The sequence below is a fragment of the Tamandua tetradactyla genome, chromosome 8, assembly GCF_023851605.1.
Source record: "Tamandua tetradactyla isolate mTamTet1 chromosome 8, mTamTet1.pri, whole genome shotgun sequence".
NCBI lineage: Eukaryota > Metazoa > Chordata > Mammalia > Pilosa > Myrmecophagidae > Tamandua > Tamandua tetradactyla.
The window spans coordinates 121428248-121447722 of NC_135334.1; the positions used below are offsets into that span (position 1 = coordinate 121428248).

Genomic DNA, 19475 nt, shown 5'->3' on the forward strand with positions numbered 1-19475 from the left:
CTCAGAAAGCCTGTTTTTAGCCTAGAAAACCAGAGTTCCCACACCACGTTGATAATATTCTAGCTAGAAGCAAAGAAAAGCGATGCCGTGTTTTGATTGGAACGCTCAGTGCCTCGCACGGATGCTGTGCAGGTCCCTGGCTGCTTTTGAAAGGCCGAGAAGTTCCGCAATCGGGGGGCTCTGGGGACCCGTCCTGGGACCCTGGTGTGGGCCGGTGCTTGGTTCCGCTTCCCGGAGTGGGTCCCGGCCTGGCTTCTGTGCCTGCAGAGGGGAAGGAGGGGGCGGACGCCTCGGGGAGGGGCTGCACATCCCATGTGCCTCCTGGAGCCACTAACCAGAGTTTAAAATTTGTTTCTTTCTCTTCTCCCTCTAGAGTTTATCCAGAAGCCACTGTCGCAAGGAGACCTCGAGAGAATCTTGACACCCTTCGGCTGGAAGGAAAAGACGCCAGCTGAAAGAGGTATGTTTGCCCATCTGGCGGGGTGGTGTCCTGCTGTCTCTGAGATAGGGGTGCAGCCGCACGCCCCCGGCCCGCAGGCCCTCTGCTGCTGGGTGCGACGCTGTAGCATGCTCGGAGGTGCGGGGCAGGGGAAGGACGGCTTTCTCGTCTCCACCCCCAGGCGTTTGCTTCTGGGTGGAGGCCAGGGGCAGGCACAGCGGGAGGCCTGGGGCTGCTGTGTGTCGCCCCGAGGGGGGCTGCTGCTCGCTGGGGGGCTGCAGGTCGTGGTCACGCGTCAGGGTTGACTGGAATTGAGGGTCTGCAGATTGAAGGCAGTGAGCTGTGAAAGGGAAAGCGGAGTTCCTGGGGGTCTGCTGAGAGCCGGCCTGCATCAGGGACCCCCCAGGCCTCTCCCCTGGCCAGCCACACTGTTCCCCTATCACGGGGGAAGGAAAAAGCTTTCCCAGAGTCGGCCTCCCATCACTCACCACCACTGACTGTGGACAGTCTGTGGTCTGCTGCCTGAGCTCTGGGAAGCCCTTATCTGGGGCTGCCTTGAGTCCAGGTCCCCGGTGATAGGCTGGGGGTGGGTCTCATGAAAGCTCCTGAGTAAACGTCTGGAATGCGCGGCCTCTGCTCCAGCCTCTGCTGCCAGCATGCCTGGGGGCCCTCACCAGGCTGTTCCCTCCTTGAGCCCCATTTTCTCATCTATAAAACGACGTTCCAGGGATGTTAATCTCTGTTCCAGCTCCTCACAGTTCCAGCTTCTGAGATTTCCAGACCAGGGCTGAAGCAGGGGAAATGACAGGTGTGTTGGGCCCGAGGGAAGCCGAGGTGGAGTAGAGTAGAGGCTTCCAGAAGGCCTTGGAGCAGCGAGGGGACCTAAAGGCTCTGGGGGATCTGATTGCCAGGCTCAAGCGAAGACTGGGAAGAAAGGGTCTGAGGGCAGACGGAGCAGAGCTCCAGCCCATCAGAGGAGTAACCTTAAAAACGTTTATCGAGGGCGTCTAAACGCCCGGTGCAGTGCCCAGCGTGCCGTGTGCATCACCTCACCAGTCCTGTCAGCCACCCTGCCATCCTGGCACTGTTATCGCCTCCACTTTAGAGAAAAGGAAACTGGGCTACAGAGAAGTTAAGTAACTCACCCAAGGTCACACAGCGGTGACTGCAGCAGCTGGGATTCGAAACCCCTGCTTGAATTCCAATACTGTGTTCATGCCCTTTGCTTATTAGCTCTGTGACTTGAAGATTAAAGATGAAAAATAATCTTGTAGCCAAATTGCTTCTCTGAAATTCTTTTTCCCAGAAAAAAACAACGTGAAAATGGTTTGTTTCCTTGCCTTCCACTTTCTCTTTTTAAACTTTGGGCTCTTCATAGAACCTCTGTGGGGCTTTGTTTTCTGATCTCAAAAATGGGACCATTGAGGGGAGACTCAGCATCAAGGGATTGAGAAAAACCCTAGAGTGAGCTGAGATTTAGCATCAGGGGATTGAGAAAACCTTCTCCACCAAAAGGGGGAAGAGTGAAATGAGACAAAGTGTCAATGGCTGAGAGATTCCAAACAGAGTAGGAGAGATTATCCTGGAGGTTATTCTTATGTATCAAGTAGATATCACCTTGTTATTCGAGATGTAATGGAGAGGCTGGAGGGAACTGCCTGAAAATGTAGAGCTGTGTTCCAGTAGCCATGTTTCTTGATGATGATTGTATAACGATATAACTTTCACAATGTGACTGTGTGATTGTGAAAACCATGTGTCTGATGCTCCTTTTATCTACCTTGTCAACAGATGAGTAGAATATATGGAATAAAAATAAATAATAGGGGGAACAAATGTTAAAATAAATTTAGTTTGAAATGCTAGCGATCAATGAAAGCGAGGGGTAAGTGGTATGATAAGTAAAAATTTTTTTCCTGTTTTTGTTACATTTTTCTGTTGTCTTTTTATGTCTTTTTCTGAATTGATGCAAATGTGTGGGAAATTATCATGATGATGAATATGCAACTATGTGATGATATTGTGAATTGCTGAGTGTATGTGTTGGGAATGTTTGTGCTTCTTGTAACTTTTTTTTTAATTAATAAAAAAAAAATGGGACCATGACGTCTACGTCACGGGGTTGTTCTGGGCACACGTAAGGTGAGGAGGGGCGTAAAGCTCCCCGTGTGGTTCCTGGGACAGAAGAAGCCTGTCGTGGGGTGGATGGGCATGCAGGCGGCATGTTTGGTCCTGGGTGTCTGCTGCCGAGGCTGGGGAGCATCCCCGGCCTCCACGCTTGCTCTCTCTTTCTGCGCGTGCTGGATTCCTTCAGGCTGGCGGACACCTTCTCGGAATCCTGGGCCGAGCAGGCGAAACGGGGGCACGCTGGAGTGGGGGGGCTCTGCCGAGGCTCGCCCCTCACTGTCACACCTGCCCGCCGGCCCCTGGGCACCGTCAGCTCCGCGGGCCTCTGGGTGCAGCCCTGACCCCGCAGACCGCGGCTGCCTTGGCGCAGAGCCCGGGTGACTCCCAGTGTCTGTACGGGAAGCAGGTGGGCAGAGCTGAACTTCCCCAGACCCTTTCTCCCAAGGATGGGTCTCCATCAGGGGAGGCTGTGGGCCTCGGGTGCGAGAGGAGCAGCTCCCTAAATACAGGAAAACGCGGCCCGAGGGAGCTTTTGTTCTTGGTTTACCTTCAGGAGGGGAGCCGAGGGGCCGAGCAGTTTCAGCCTTGCCTCTTCACTTAGTGGGGAGCAGAGCGGTCCAGGGCCTGGGGTGGTGGAGCCCTGAACAGCCGGCGGGCGGGCTGGGGAGGCTGCGGGAAGCGCTCGCTGGACTGGGGTAGAGGCTCGGCCCGCTCAGTAGCTGTTTGGCCTTGGCGGGGGAAGGATTGGCTCTCTTTGGCCTCAGGTTTTCATCTGTGAAGTGGGTCCAGAGTTTCCCTCCCTGGGCAGCTGTATGAGCCACGGCCGTGAGGCTGCTGCTGTACTGCGAACGCTGGTGGGGGGGATGAGCCTGGCCTGCCAAGGGGACCTCCAGGAACAAGCTCGGGGCTGGGACCTGAGAGCTGGTGTTTGGACCCAAAGAGCAGTCACCCTGGAGACACATTCCTTCTGCATGTGATGTGAAAGCGGGGGGTGGGGGGCCTGTCAGCTCTCTGCCTTGGCATCCCTGGGGTTGCGGGCTGGGGGCATTTCAGGGTAAGCAGTTCTCGCGTCTGCTGGGTCCCATGCCTGGTCCTTCCCGTACACAGTCGCAAACCTGCACGCCGGCGTTAATAACCCTTTATAGACCGGTGCAGCGGAGGGCAGGGGTGGATGCTCTGGGCCTCACGTGTAAGGCGCCGCAAGGGTGCGTGCCCGCTGGGGCTGTCATCCCTAGCATGGCGAGTGCCGGACCTCTTGCTGAGGGTTGCTTTGCCGAGTGCGGCCCTCAGCACGCTCCGTGCCCCATCCAAACCTTCCAGCCACCCTGCCATCTTGGCACTGTTATCGCCTCCATTTAGAGAAGAGAAAACTGAGTCGGGGAGCAGTTCAGGGACTTGAGGCCACATGGCGAGAATCATGCAGCTATGGCAGTAGCCCATGCCCCACAGCCCCACCCCACACACTACAGAGCCACCCCTCGTCCACAGCTGCACCCCATAATGCTGCCCAGGCTCCCCAGCCCCAGTGGCAGCACCCTCCCCCCACCGTGGCTTCCACAGCTCCCGGGGAGGCACCCCAGGACTCACAACAGCACCCCTGGCACGCAGGAGGGCGTCCCCAACACACAGCAGCACTCTGCAGTGCCCTGAACACTCATTGGCATCCCTGCATGCGCAGTGGCACCCCTGAATGCACAGCGGCACCCCACCCTGCATGCACAGCAACACCCCTGTACGCACAGCGGCACCGCTCAACGCACGGTGGCACCCCTCAACGCACAGCAACACCCCTGAATGCACAGCAGCACCCCTGAATGCACAGCGGCGCCCCTTAACGCGCAGTGGCACCCCCAACACACAGCAGCACCCCTCAACGTACAGTGGCACTCCGCAGTGCCCACTGTATCATCACATAGTTGTGCATACAGCCCCATGATCAGATTTAGAAATTTTCGCTACTCCAGAAAAGAAATAAAAATTTGAAGGAAAGGCCAAATCCTCCCATACTGCATATGCCCCCTGTATTACTGACCCACAGTGTCTGTGTGCTATGTCCGTTACTGCTGGTGAAAGTGTATTAAAATATTACCCTTAACTACAGTCCATAAGTGGCAATGGGAACGTGTTTTCCCGTATGCCCCTCTATCAACTCCCTGCAATAGTGTTGTACTTCTGCCCTAGCTCGTGAAAGAACTATCTTCTATTTGTACAGGACATCACGGACATTGTCCACCACGAGATTCTCTGTTTTGTTCTTTCCCTTGTTTTAACCTCCTGCTTTCCTTCTGGTGACATACATGACTCCAAACCTCCCCGTCCACTGCGTGTACACACCTGTCAGCATGGCCAGTTATTCTCACAATAACGGGCTATGGCCACCTCTGTCCACTGCCAAGCGTTTAAGTTCACCCCAGTTGAACATGCTGCACATATTCATATTAAGCAACCGCTCCCCGTTCTTTAGCCTCACTCTGTATGCTGGTGACCTGTATTTTATGTCTATGAGTTTACATATCATAACTTCATATCAGTGAGAATACACGATATTTGTCCTTTTGTAACTTAACATAGCGTCTTCAGAGTTAGATGTCATGTGCTTCAGGACTTCATTCCTTCGTACTGATGAATGATATTCCATCCTACGTATGCTTATCCACTTTTTGTTTACCCACTCGTCTGTGGGCATGTGTGAATGATGTCGCCATGAATAACTGTGGGCACATGTCCGTTTCGTCCCTGCCTTCACACCCCCTGGGAATATCCCGAGTAGCGGATTGCTGGCCATAGGGCAACTCTATACTTAAGTTTCCGAGAAGCCGTCACACGTCCTCCACAGCGGCTGTGCCATCTCACCTTCCCACCAGCGGCGGGTAAGTGTTCCAACTTCCCCACATCCTCCCCAGCGCTTGTAGTTTCCTGTTTGCTAAATAGCGGCCATTCTGGTAGGTGTGAGATGGTAGCTCATTGTGGTTTTGATTTGCATTTCCCTGATAGCCAGTGAAGCTGAGCATCTTTTCATGTGCTTTTTGGCCATTTGTATATCCTCTTTAGGAAAGTGTTTATTCATGTCTTTTGTCCATTTTTTAATGGGCTCGTTTATCTTTTTATTGCTGAGTTGTAGCATTTCTTTATATATTCTGTATATCAAACCCTTATTAGATATGTGGTGTTCCTGTTTGAAAGTACTATGTACCCTACAAGAGCCACGTTTTAACCCTGATAGATCTCGTGGATGCAGCCATTTCTTTTAATCCCCGTTCAGGTCTGTAGGTTGGGGACTTGATTAGATTGTCTCCACAGAGATGTGTCGCGCCCAGCTGTGGGTATTAACCTTTGATTAGAAGTAAGACCCATTCCGGGTGGGTCTTGATTAGTTTACTGGAATCCTTTGAAAGAGGAAATATTTTAGAAAAAGCTGCAGAGCCACGAGAACCACAAGAGCCCATGCAGCCAGAGACCTTTGGAGATGAAGAAGGAAAACACTCCCAGGGGAGTTTCATGAAGGAAGAAGCCCGGAGAGACAGCCAACAGATGTTGCCACCTAGCTGAGAGAGACCCTGAACTTCATCAGCTTTTCTTGAGTGACAGTAACCCCTTGTTGGACATTTTTATAGACTGGTTTTAATTTGGACATTTTCACGGCCTTAGAACTATAAACTTTCAATTTAATAAATTCCCTCTTTTAAAAGCAGTTCTGTTTCTGGTATATTGCATTCTGGCAGCTAGCAAACTAGAACATGTGGCTTACAAATACTTTCTCCCATTGAATCTGTTGCCTCTTCACCCTATTGACAAAGTCCTTTGAAGCACTGACCTATTCGATTTTGAGGCGTTCTCATTCATCCATCTTTATTTTGGTTGGTTGTGCTTTGGGTGCAAAGTCTAATAAACTACCTCCCATTACTAGAACTTGAAGATGTTTCCCTACATTTTCTTCTAGGAGTTTTATGGTACTGTTTCTTATATTTAGGTCTTTGATCCATTTTGAATTAAGGTTTGTATGGAGTATGAGATCGGGGCCCTCTTTCATTCTTTTAGTTGTGGGTATGCTATTCTGTCCCGGTTGAATGGACTTGGGAGCCTTGTCAAAAATCAATTGTGGGTGGTGCAACGATGGTTCATAGTGGCAGATTTCTCACCTGCTGTGCCAGAGACCCAGGTTCGATTCCCAGTGCCTGCTCATGCAAAATAATAATAATAATAATAATAATAAATTGAGAGTCCCTGGATCGAATAAGTCCTGAAATATAGAGGGCCAGCCTCTCCAGAACATCAGCTAGTTCCACCCCCATCCCATTTTATTGACAGCTCTTTCCAATATGAAAAAGTCAGAATGGGCATAGCCCAAATACCCCTAAAGAGTGGGAGAAAGATCAAAGGTGATGGTGGAGTTATACAGAGAAGGTCGGGTTTAACAAATGAGTACGATTGCTGAACCGTTATATTGACACTTCTTTTAGTCTCCAATATCTTAGGGCAGCTAGATGTAAAAACCGAAAATTGTGGAATTGTAACCCATATCAAACTCTGAAATCTGTTCTACACATAAAAATTGTTGCGATATGTTTTGAAATTTATTACTTTTTTGTCTATGTTATTTTTCACAGAAAAGAAAAAAATATACTTTTTTGAGCCTCCAGGGTTTTGGAGCAGCTAAAAGGAAAAATCTGAAATAGTGGAATGGCAGCCCATAACAGACTCTGATATCTGTTCTGTAACTGCTTATTGAAGTGCACTTTGAAAATCATTGCTTTTTCTTTCCTTTGTTTGTACATATGTTATATTTAACAATTAAAAATGTTTGTTAAAAAAATCAATTGACCATAGATCTGAGAGTGTATTTCTGAACTCTCAGTTTGATTCCATTAACTGATATGTCTGTCTCTGTGCCTGCACCAGGCTGTTCTGACCACTTTGGCTTTACAATATGCTTTAAAGTCAGAAAGTGTGATGCCTCCTACTTCAGTCTTCTTTTTCAAGGTTTTTTTTTTTAGCTATTTGAGGCCCCTCACTCTTCCAAATAATATTGATAATTAACTTTTCCGTCTCTGCAAAGCAGTCTGTTGGAATTTTGATCAGTTTTGCGTTGAACCTGTAGATCAGTTTGGGTGGAATTGAGAGCCTCTGACGTTTGTTATCTGCTCAGCCAGCTCTGCAGCGGCAGGCGGAGTGAGCGAAGGCGATGTCTAAGAAGCATGCAGTCTTCCTCTTGCTGAGATGCGAGGGCAGCACGCAGGCGGCAGGGAGTGCGTGGCGGAAGCCTGGCAGCCCACCAGGGGCCTGTCAGCGTGGCCAAGATGTCAGCCAAGTGGTCGAGGGGTTGAAGGCAGGGCTGGGCTTCCCTGTTTGTCACCCATAAAACAAGTTAAAAGAGCTCATTCCCTATGAAGAGGTGCAGCAAAGGTGCCCTTATGTGAATTAGAAAATGTTGTCCTTGCCCCCAGCACACCTGGCATGCACCCATCCCTTGGCCTGGCGCCCTGTACTGCAGCCTGGCTAGGCAGGTCGTACACCTGGAGGGAGACTCTGTGCTTTGTGGTGACTTCTAAAAGTCACTTCATCCATCCACCCACCTATCCATCCACACTGAGCAAGTAATTGCATTTCCATAGTGTTTTTTAGAGCAATGGTTTCTTAGCTGTAATACCCAGAGCAGAAACAACAAAAGAAAAAAAGAGAGAGAAATTGGGTTTTATCACATTTTAAGACTTTTGTGCTTCAAAAGACACTATCGAGACAGTGAAAAGGCCACCACAGAATGGAAGGAAACAGACTTATCAGGAACGTGGCCTCACGTGGGTGTTGCTCAGTGCCAGGGGAGGTGTAGACACAGATATACAAGTTTGCTCCGAGAAAATGATAATATAGAGGGAAAGCCGGGATGTTTAAAAAAGAAATGTAAACAGAGACAGCTCTGTTCAGCAAACATTTATTTAATGTCTTCTCATACTGTGTCTGCGGGGAGGATTAAATAAGATGGGGCTCCTGCCCTCCTGGAAATTATCGTTTAGTTGGGGAGAGAGAGACACAATCAGTTATGACACAGGGTTTTAGGGACAATGAACAGAGAGGACGGGGGCGGCAGGAAGGAAGGAAAGACGTGTGTGTGTGTATGTGTGTCTGCGCGTGTGCATATGACTTTAGGCCCCACCTCACTGATCGCTGGTGCTGGGCAGTGAAGGATGGGTAGGAGTTTGCTGGAGGGATGACTTGGGGAGGTCTGGGAGCCTTCTGGTGGAGATGGCAGTGTTTATAACCCCTGGAGCAGAAGGAGGGGTGGCTTAGGGAGGGGCACGGTGGGTGAGGCTGGACTTCCCAGAAGGGTCTTGTGCTTCCAGCCAGGTCCCTGGGCTTGGTCTCTGTGTCAGAGAGAGAGAAGACCTCAGGTTACATTTCAGGACCATCTCTAGGGTGACGGGGTGACAGGCAATTAGAACAGTGGCCCTCAGCCTCAGCTACACCCCAGGACAATTAGGTGAGCATCGCTGGGCTGGGACTCGGTGTGATTCCGATGTGTCCCCAGGGTAGAGAACTGCTGGGCTTGGAGGAAGGCGAGGCAGGGTTAGGAGGCGTGGGGAGGGTGTGGCCCTGGAGAGAGCGGTCATGGGAGTGGAGAGGCAGCGAAGGAGCTGAGAGGGGTCAGAAATGGAGACAGCCTCATCCCCCCGGAGTGGGGCAGAGCCCCGGAGATGCCAGAGTGGGAAACAGAAGCCTCGTGGCCCAGGTGAGCCTGAGTAAGCCCCACGATTTGGAGAGTGACCTGGGTCCCGGCCCTGCCGCACTGGGCAGTGACCTCGGCCACGCCGCCCGGCTCCTGTGAGTCCCTTTGCTGCTCTGGCAGGTGCACCAGCGTTCTCCACCAGATCGGGCAGAGGTGGGGTGGGGCTGGGCAGGTCCCCAGGCGAGTGGACGCGGGCGGGACGTTCCCGCCAGGCAGTCCTCAGCAGCTGCGTGCGCGTCTCCAGGGCCGTGGGCCGTGGGTCTGGCAGGGGAAAAGCGTCTCTTTGTGCTGAGGTGAAACCTCTCCTCTTGTCCCCTCTGCTGCCTTTGGAGCTGCAGGGAGAAAGCAGCCAGCACGGCCCTCGTCCTCCCGCCCAGGCAGCGCCTCCCCGCCGAGGATGCAGGTCCTGGCCGCGGGCCTTGCCCAGCCTCCTCGGGCGGCTCTGGCCTGCACCTGGCCCTTTTACAGCTCGGCCCCCAAGGCCGCGGTCAGATGCTCACGGACCCCGGAGGAAAGGGGCGTGCGCTGCTAGTACGTCTCAGCTGCAAATCAAGGAGCCGCTCGTTCATTCATTCACTCATCCACACCAAAACGTCTGTCAAATGCCAACTGTCTCCTCTAGCTGTTTATCTCTGGGTCCCGGAGCTAAAATGACCCTTCGTGTCTGCCCTGAAGAAAGCACGGTGCAGCTGAGCTGCCCGACGTAGAATATAACAGGTGTGGCAGGGTCGTACCCTGGGGCAGACGATGCTTTACTACTTGCCTCCTCCATACAAGAACATTATTTTCAGTAATAATGATGAGACAAAATGAATTACAATAATAAGCAGAAAAGAAACACAGACATTGAAAATTTTCTTTTAGTGAACTTCGTATATATATAAAACCATGCCAGAAAACAAATGAACAGATATTACAGTACTAAAAACCAAAAGAATAATGGATTACCACTTTTTAATTTTATTCATATATACTTTGAAAAAAAAAGGGGGGGGATACCTGACAAAAAGGCCTCCAAAAGAGTGACCTGTGAGAGGCAGAGGCTGCTCTGCAGAGGCAGAGGCTGTTGGCCGTGATTCGCGCTCTGTTTCGTCGCACTTACACCCGCCGGGCCGTCCTTGTTCCCTTCAGATGGCCTGTTTCGGTGCAGGAATAACTGGTGCCCCAGGGGCTGGAGGTGCGAACCGGCCCCAAAGAGAATGCAAGGGATTCTGAACCCTTATTCTCAAAGCGAAGGTTTGTGTTTGTGTGTGTCAAGGCTTGACTGTGCGTGGGTATTCTGTGAATTACCTTCCACGTAGGCAAAATGTCTATGAAAGGGCAAATAATAAAAATGTGCTCATTTGAAGTTTACCTGCATTTTGTGAAAACTCACCCATGATGCAGCACTGGCAGCTTTTTCAGAGTAGAGTATCTTACCACTGACGTTGTCTAGACTGTCCGCTTCTACTTGTTTTTTAAATTCCCTCCAGACAATTCTTTCCCCACATTTCATGGACCGTGGACGGGCCTCTCCCATGGCCCACCCGTGGCAGGCCACGAGCAACATGTTTCCAAGGGGGCTGTTGCTGGGGGGGGGGGTGAGGGCGGGAGGGGGCTGGCCTGGGGACACGGTCCGAAGAACCCGAGGAGACCCTTGGCTGAGTCTTGCCAATGACTGGGTGGTTTCCAGTGGACACGATGGGGAGGGACTGTCTGGGAGGCCAGTCCAGCTGAGACGTGAGGACGGGACTGAGCCTGGGGAGCTTCCAGTCGGTAGGCACTGGCTCCAGCCCCTGGAGGCCACCCGCGTTCTGAGTACAGTCGGGTGTCCGTGGGTGGCATGACGGAGAATCAGGCACCCAGCGCCCCATCCACACCTTGACCATCTGGCCTGCGGACCAGGAGGCGGGCAGCTTCCCTCCCGCGGGGACAGTCCGCCCTGCTCAGTGGGACCCTTGTCCTCTACCCTCCCCCACGCTCTCTGTCCCTTAGCAGAGGCAGCCGTTCTAATTAAAAATCTCATAAATACCAGGCGCTAAGGATCCAGGGGTTCTGTTTTTTTATTTCTCTCCAGATTCCCCAGCGAGTCTTTCTCCCAGATTTCAAAGACAGGCGAGCAGGGCTTCTCGGGAGCACAACATCTGCTTAAACTGAACTGCAGCCAGGAGGTGGGCAGGACTCCTGGGAGAGGGACAGGCCAAGGCTCGAGGGTGCAGACTCCTTTTCTGTCTCCGGGGAACGTGCCCCTGGCTTGTCCCCGTGTCTGCAGATGTGTCCCGTGTTGGGTAAGGCTTCTCAGTAAATTCAGGGAGTGGGTGGCAGCGGGTCCGGTCAGGGATTGGCTTTGCGCCTCCTACAGCCCAAATAACATCCAGGCCGATGAGCTCAGAGCCCTGACCACCCAGAGGCAGCAGCCAGGGGCGGGGCGGGGTGCTGGACGAGCCGCCCCCCCCAAGGGGCGTGTGTGCAAACGGATGTGCCTTCACCTTTCCTTCCTCCCTTCCTTCTCTCTTCCTCTCTCACCCGTTCCCTGAGCATCTACTGGGATGCAAGAGGACAAAGATTCCTAATCACTGTCCTCAGAGAGCTCAGGATCTGCTGGGAGAACCAGGCTACTCTCAAAAGATAAGGAAAATTGAGCACTTTGCTGGCATGTGTGTATGCGCGTGCGCACGCTCGTGTGTGCACTGTTATTGTTCAGACAATAAAACAACATTACCGAGAGCCTGGGAAATTAAGGGAAGCGTAATCCCTCTGTCGCCCTCTGGGACAAGAGGCCTGTTCGTTTCCTGTCTTTGTTCAGACACAGGTGTGTGCTCGGCCCGGCTTCCTGCTTGGCCTCGCTCAGCATCTCCCACCGCGGCGCGGCAGCGTGGCATTTCTTCCTGGCCATCGCTGGGCTGGGCAGGCCCTGGCACTGGGCATGCAGCGTGCGTCCCGTGCCTGGGGTTATGGGTCTGCCTCTTGGAGAGCGTGGCCAGATTTGGCAGATAGAAACGCAGGGCTCCCAGTGGGATCTGAATCTCACAAAGACAATGGGTGGTTTTTAGCATCGGCATGTCCCATGTGATATTTGGGGCGTAGACTAAAACAGCTATTTGTTGTCTCTATAAAATCCAGTTCACCTGGCCGTCCGTGTTTTAACTGGCAACGCTGCGCCTGGAGATTGTTTGTGGAGGTGTAAATGCTGCTTTGGTGAATGAGGCCAAAAACTGTCTGGCTGGTAGGTTTTGATTTCCATTTGGTGGGGAATGGCTTCCCTCACTTGGGTCTTTTCCTTTCTCTCTGTCAAGCCTTTGCCGACAGCCCTGATGGACACTGCTCTGTGCCTGAGCAAACCTGGAGGTCCTGTCCCTTGGGGTCCCCTCTAGTCACTTCCCTCCTTCCTCGCCTCCTTCTTAGGAGGCTCCAGTGGCTGGAGGTGTTGGTTTGCTTCTCATAAGGTGAGCTCTTTTAGTTTGCTAAAGCTGACAAAATGCAATAGACCAGAAATGGACTGGCTTTTACAGTGGGGATTTATTAGCTTACAAGTTACAATTCTGAGGCCGTGAAAAATGTCCAAATCAAGGCAGCAACAGGCGATGCTTTCTCCCCAGAAATTGGCCACGGGTGGAGCTCGGCTCCTATGCCACATGGCGACGTCTGCTGAGCTCGTCCTTCTCTCCTGGGTTTCTTTGCTTCCAGCTGCTGGCATCGGTGGCCTCCTTTCTGAGCCTGTGTGTGTCCTTCTCTCCGTGTCTCTGGGGCTTTTCTCTGCATCTTTGTTCTGTCTTTTACCCTCTCGTAGAGGGCTCCAGTAAGAGGATTAAGACTCACTCTGGATAAGGTGAGTCATCTCTAAATTTAAGAGTCTGTTCACCAAAAGATCCTACTTATGGTGTGCCCACACCCACCGGAGTGATTTAGCTTCAAGAACGTGACCTTTTACGGGGCAGTAGCAGCTTCATCCGCCGCAGGGGTGGGACGGGCTGGTGGGAGACTCGAGTTAGCTCTCCCTGCCGGCCGGAGCTGCCTCCCCGGCACCCCAGCACCCCTGGCAGCCAGTGCGCTCTCATCGCCACGGCAGAGAACAGCATTCACGCTGTTGGTCCTGGGCTGCAAACCATGAGGTTCTGCGGCATCTTTCTCGCCGTCAGTGAGCTTATTTTTCCTTCTGAAGCAGCTGCAGGCGGCTAGCCATGTAAACCCACCTGGTGGAAAGCTAAAAACTACAGCGATGGACTTAAGTCCTGGAAGATAGGGCGGCGTCTTGTGGTTAAATGGATTTTCTGTTTAACTGAGGGTTAAGTAGAAAACTCGCTTTGATTCAACCTCTGCTGTTGCACATCTTTCTAAAACGTATTAGCGGCGCCCTGGTTTTCCTAAGTGCCCCGTAATGACCGTAATTGAATCCCTCTGGCTGCCGAGGCTCCTGGAGGGCCCTGGGCTCGCGGTGGACGCGCCAGTCCCTAGAGCCTGTGCCGCTGCTTGACTTTCGCGCCCGCGGCGCCCTTCACCATCGCTGCCATCTTCTGGCTTCCCAGCTCCCCTGGGGCAGTGACTCAGGACGAAATTAATAAATCCTTTTCACGGACGTGAGAAGTGAGGTCCGCTGGGCGAAGGACTTGCCCCACGTCACATCTGTCTGCTGGGGGAGCGGGCTGGAGCCGGCAAGGGCGGCCGTGGTGAGTTTGCTCCCATCTACATCCCGCCTCTCACTTGCTGGCTGGAGACCTTGGGAGCCCGAGAAGCAGCCCGTGCCTCCGTTTCGTCATCCGTGCGTTGGGCGTCATAACCCGTCCTTGTGAGCCGCTGCTGAGATGATGGGGGGAGGGGGCTGCACACCATGACCTTAATGTATTGAAAGGGAAATGACACCCCCACCTCCCACCCACCATAAATTCTAACCCACCCTGGCATGCCTGGGTAATGAGTCAGGCTCCCTTCCGTGTTGCTGTCCTTTCGTCTCTGCACCGGAGGTTTTGTGCACAGCCTCTGAGACTACAAGGTCTGAGTTTGAATCCTGCCTCCCCCCTCCTCATTGTGTGACCTCGGACAAGTGACCTAATAGTTCTGGGTCTCAATTTTCCATCTGAAAAGTGGGGGTCACAACAGTGGCCTGCCACCTAGTGCCGCATGGAGGAGTGGAGGGAAGGGAGCTGGACCGGAGGCAGGTGCTGCATCAGGGGTGCCACCACCATCCCGAGACTCCGTTAAGGGCCTCCCCGCTAACGAAGCTGCCCGGGATTTGACGCATGTTCTGACCATTTTCTGAGGTTTGAACTTTGGGTCTGAGCTCCCCACTGGCGCTCCAGGAGTGTGGAGGAGAAAGGGGGCCCCCTGCCTTGGTTGAGCCAGCTCCCGCCTCTGCCTGGCTGGTGTTACCACCCCCTGGGCTCCTGGTCCTGGGGGAGTCACCAGGAGTGTCCGTTTGGCAACTTTTGAGGTGCATGGGTTCTGGATGGAGCTGCCTGCCCCATCTCGCCCCCTCCCCAGGGATCCTGGGCCTCAAATAGCCTCTCTGTTTGGGACCCTCTGTGCTCCCTCTGCCGTAAGTCATGCATTTCTAGCATTTCAAGACGGCGTTTATTTTTCTCTTTGTCAAGGGACCCAGGAGCACTGAGACCTGTCTGTGGGTGACTCCAAACCCTCCATGGGAGGTCAGGCTGGGGTGGCGAGGCGGCCTCTCCTGGCTTCAGGGCTGCTGGCTGGACAGGTCCCTGGGTTCGTACGCAAGTCTGCTCCAACCGCCCGCCCAGCCACCTCCCCGTTTTCCAGCCCACACACTCCCAGACACCCTCTGGGAGTTTCTGGGGGGGGCCGTGGCAGCCAAGTAAATAGTCACCCTGGTATTTTAGGAGAGCAGCAGCCTGCATGCAAAGCCCCCGGCAGAGCTGGCTTATTTATGCGTTTATCTTTAATGGGAAGCTGAGAGAAATTGCACGGTTTGTGAATATTTACAGGCAAATTACTACAGGGAGGAAATGAATTCATTCTCTCTGCTCTCCCACGGTTAATAGATCACACAGTGGCTCCCAACACCCTCCTCCCACAGCCCTCCCTCTCCTGGCTTGTAGTTTGTTGTAGCATTTCTGTCTGGGGTCTCCCATTTTATGGGGACAGGAAGAAGGAATAGCTGTGATCTCTGAAGAATCCAGTTGCTCTGAGACCTCCAGGGAAGAAGCGAGACTCTGGGGAAGGCTCAACAGCGGATGCTGCTTCTCCTGGGCCTTGAAGGAGTTTTTCTCTCCGCAGAAAGGGCCACCCAGGCAGAGGGAATAGCACAAGAAAACACTGGAGACATCAAGGACTCACAGGGAGGGGCAGTGAGGAATATGGTGTCCTGAGAGCTTAGGACATGTGGGAGGAAGTAGGAGCTGGTAGAGGTAGAAATGTAGGTTGGGGCTGGGATTATTTCCCTTTTTGAGCTGGGAGGGAGGTTCTGAGAGGGAAGTGATTGCCGAGGGTTCCCCAGTTTCTGTAGCTCTCAGGCTGAATGCAATTCCTGTTGTAAGAGATGAGTTGGGGAGGGACTTAGGGGAGAGGGGAATTTCTCCCTTGTCTCCCCTAATTATAAGGCAGTGCTGTTCCCCCACCCTTCCCTGTCCCATGCAGACATCAGTCATCCATGGTGGCACAATGAATTGGACTCCAGAATCTCCAGTAAAGCATGTTGGGCAGGCACTAGCAATCGATAGGAGTTGGCCTTAGAATGGAGAACTGGACCTCAGAGAGGCCTTGATAACGGGTTTGTGAAGAGGAAATTTCTTCTCTCTGGGCCTCAGTTGGCTTACCTGTAAAATGGGGAGAGCGATAGCCCAGTTAACCTTGAGGAATTTTCCAGCACTAGCCAGCCACTTTGTTAATCCAATCATGTGTTCATCCTTTCCCCAGCGTGTTCTGTGCACCTGCTGGGTGCAGTATTAGAGGGACCCTGGGAATGCCTCGGTAAGCAGGTAGTGAGGCCTGGCCAGGCGGAGCTCCCAGTTCTGGAGTTGCAGAAACTTGAGTGTGGGGGCGACCATGACCAAGGGTAGAGCTGGCCTTGACTGTCCCAGGCAGATGGCCACCAGCAGGCCAGCCTGTCCGGTGGTTGGAAGGCATGAGGCTCCCTTGGCATCTGTCATGGCCCCAGGACCCACATGCCAGGCTGCTGCCCAGGGGGTCAGATGCCATCAGAGCCTGTCTGTGCAGTCAGATCCTTGGCCAGGGACACATTGTAGCTACCCTGGGGGCCTCAGGCCACCTGTGTCTGGCCTGGAGCCTGCCCCAGGAGTTGACCTGCTGGTGCTCTCAGCAGGAGAGAAGCTTCCATTTGACTCGGTTTCTTTCTAGGTTTGCATTTTCCTCCCTTAATTTCTACCCCCACCTTTGGTCTTGAGGCTGCCCATGGATGTTGGAAGTGGTGAAGAGGGCAGAGAAATTTCAGAACTGCCTAGGGACTTCTCAGTCCCTCTAATAAAAAAATAAATAAAAATAATAATTAGCTCTCAAATGCCCCAACACACACGCAATTCAGTGAGGCTCCTTCTGGGCCTGCTGTGGACAGGAGGGAGTGGGACAGATCGCTGGTGTTCCACCCTGAAGAAGGGGTGGTGGCCTTCCTAGGCTGGGAACTTTCCAGATCAGGACAGGGGCTAAGACTTGTCAACCCCATGGAGAGAATGGTGCTGCCCTGGCCTCATAAGATACTGTCTGCCTTCGATTGCTTCAGGTGGGCATGGATGCCCTGCTGCTCACACTCATCTTCCCCGTGCACACTCCTGTGCACAGGCCTGCACACACTTATCCACACATCTGCGCATCCCCCCCACACATCTGCTCACACACCTGCTACACCCCAGACGCATGCACGCACTCAGGCATGCACACCCCTCCACACGTTGCACACCCCTCCCCTCCACACCTGCCCCATTCCCCCTCGCCCACTCACACAGCCTTTTCTGTGCACACTTCTTCCTTCCCACGAGTCTGTTGTTCCAAACTTACGTCTTCTCTGTCCACGCCCCTGATGCCCTCGCTCATCCCCTCTCATGCTGCAACCAAATTTTTGGCCATCTTTGGTTGCTTCCCAGCAGCTCCAGGCCTGCAGAACTCTGGACCCTCTGGGACCCTCTCCTGGATGCAGAGCAGAGCAGGGTCTCGAGGGAGGGTGGACCATTTGAGTCGAGGAATAATCCTAGGCTCGGTGCAACTGCCCTCTGATGGTGGATGCCTTTTCTGACCCTTCCTATTTCACATTTCCCTCTGTTCATTCACCCACCTGTCCATCCACCCACCCATCCATGCATCCCTCCATCCATCCATCCATGCAACCATCCACCCACCCAACCATCCACCCACCCATCCATGAATCCACCCATCCATCCATCCACCCACCCATCCATCCATCCACTCATCCATCCATCCACCCATCCATCCATCCTTCTATCCATCCATCCACCCACCCATCCATGCATCCTTCCATCCATCCATCCATCCATCCATCCATCCACCCACCCATCCACCCATCCATCCATCCATCCACCCACCCATCCATGAATCCATCCATCCTTCCATCCATCCATCCATCCATCCATCTATCCACCCATCCATCCACCCATTCATCCATCCATCCTTCTATCCATCCATCCACCCATCCACCCACCCATCCATGAATCCACCCATCCATCCATCCACCCACCCATCCATCCATCCACTCATCCATCCATCCACCCATCCATCCACCCATCTATCCATCCACCCTCCCATCCATCCATCCATCCATCCATCCATCCCAGCACACATTGATAGTGGCAAACCACACAGAGACCTGACCTCTGCTGCCTGATGCCCGCCTTCTTGTTACAGTCCACCATCCATCATTTCCTTTGTGGTACTCAGTTGTATTAAGGAGAAAACATCAGACCTTGATACATGTTTTTGGGATCAGAAACTCAGGATCCCAGTCTCTGCCTCTTGCTAATATGTGACCTTGGCTGTCCTGTCACCCCCAGGCCTCAGTTTCCCCATCTGTAAAACTGGGCCACAAACTCTCCCTCCCTCTCTCCCTCCCTCCCTCTCTCCCCCCTCCCGCCCTTACTGATGTCCAGATTCCCCCGCTCTGAGGACACCAGTCCTATTGGGTTAAGCTGGGCTCTAACCCAGTTTGGCCTCATCTTAACAATAACATCTTCAAAGACCCTCTCTCCAAATGGGGTCATGTTCCCAGGACCAGGGTCAGGACTTGGACATGTCTTCGGGACAACGCAGTTCAATCCGTAACATTTGGTCAGTTTCTTTAAGAGAAAGCAGTTGAGAAAGGACTGGCTTGTCATCACATTAGAGAAATAGGATGCTCTCAAAGGTTCTCTGAGGCTGGGGAGCAGCCAGCGACTCGTGCTTGGAAGGTGCGTCTGCTGCGTCGCCCGAGGGCCTGGCCAGGCCTGACACCCTCCCCCCCATCCTACTGATTCTGAGTGAAAAGCTTGGCAAGCCCTTCGCCTGGCACAGGCGAGTGGAACAATGCTGGAAGTCTGCCTGCCGCCCCCCAGCTGCCCCCAAGAGGCCCTTCCTCTCCCCACCTGGCTCCCGGAGGAGGGGTGCTCCTCGATGCCGGTCCAGGTGCTGTGGCTGCCGGCGGGGACCCATGGGTGGCTGGGTCGCCATTTTTTGTTTTTTTTTCCTTTTGTCTCCCAACATGTATGTATTTCTAAATTCATACATCGCACACACAAAGGCAGATATGTGATATGTATCTCACAGGGAATTTTGTTCACAACTGTTTTTTCCTTTGGGTGGGGGTTCTGTGTGCACGGGCCGGGGATCGAGCCCGGGTTCCCCGCGTGGCAGGGGAGAAGTCTCCCACTGAGCCACTGTGCCCTTTACACTGCTGCAGCACCTCTGGTGGGCACTGGAGGCTATGACGGGACACTTCCCGGGAAGCGAAGCACATGCACGTGCACACCCGCCAAAGGACGGCTGCCAGCCCCTTGGGGGTGGGGACTGTCTCCTCTCGTCCCATAATAGCCTGCCGCAGGGGGTCAGCCTGTCTCTGCTGAGTGGTCAGTTAATGGACGTGGGCCGTGGGCCTCCCACATCCCTGGGTCTTCGGTAAAACACTCAAAGCACCTTCATAAACATTCATCTGGAAGCATTTCCCCCCTCAATAGACTTATTGAGGTATGATTTATATGCAGATCTAGAGCGTATGGTTCAATCTGTTCTAGCTGTGGGTGCACCCGTATC

The 19475-nt window shown here is 53.1% G+C and overlaps 1 protein-coding gene across 14 annotated transcripts in view; it reads left to right on the top strand.

The window, feature by feature from the left end:
• The window catches only part of TSPAN18 (tetraspanin 18), a 183729-nt gene that overhangs the window by 35197 nt on the left and 129057 nt on the right, over positions 1 to 19475 (top strand). For 12 of the 14 annotated variants that reach the window (XR_013156955.1, XR_013156958.1, XR_013156957.1 and 9 more), the window contains exon 2: positions 374 to 460. The gene's annotated coding sequence lies outside the window, so the exon portion shown is untranslated. Of the gene's footprint in view, positions 1 to 373; positions 461 to 11343; positions 12493 to 19475 lie in introns of all 14 variants that reach the window. The other 2 variants (XM_077114476.1, XM_077114475.1) reach the window with 2 other exon arrangements.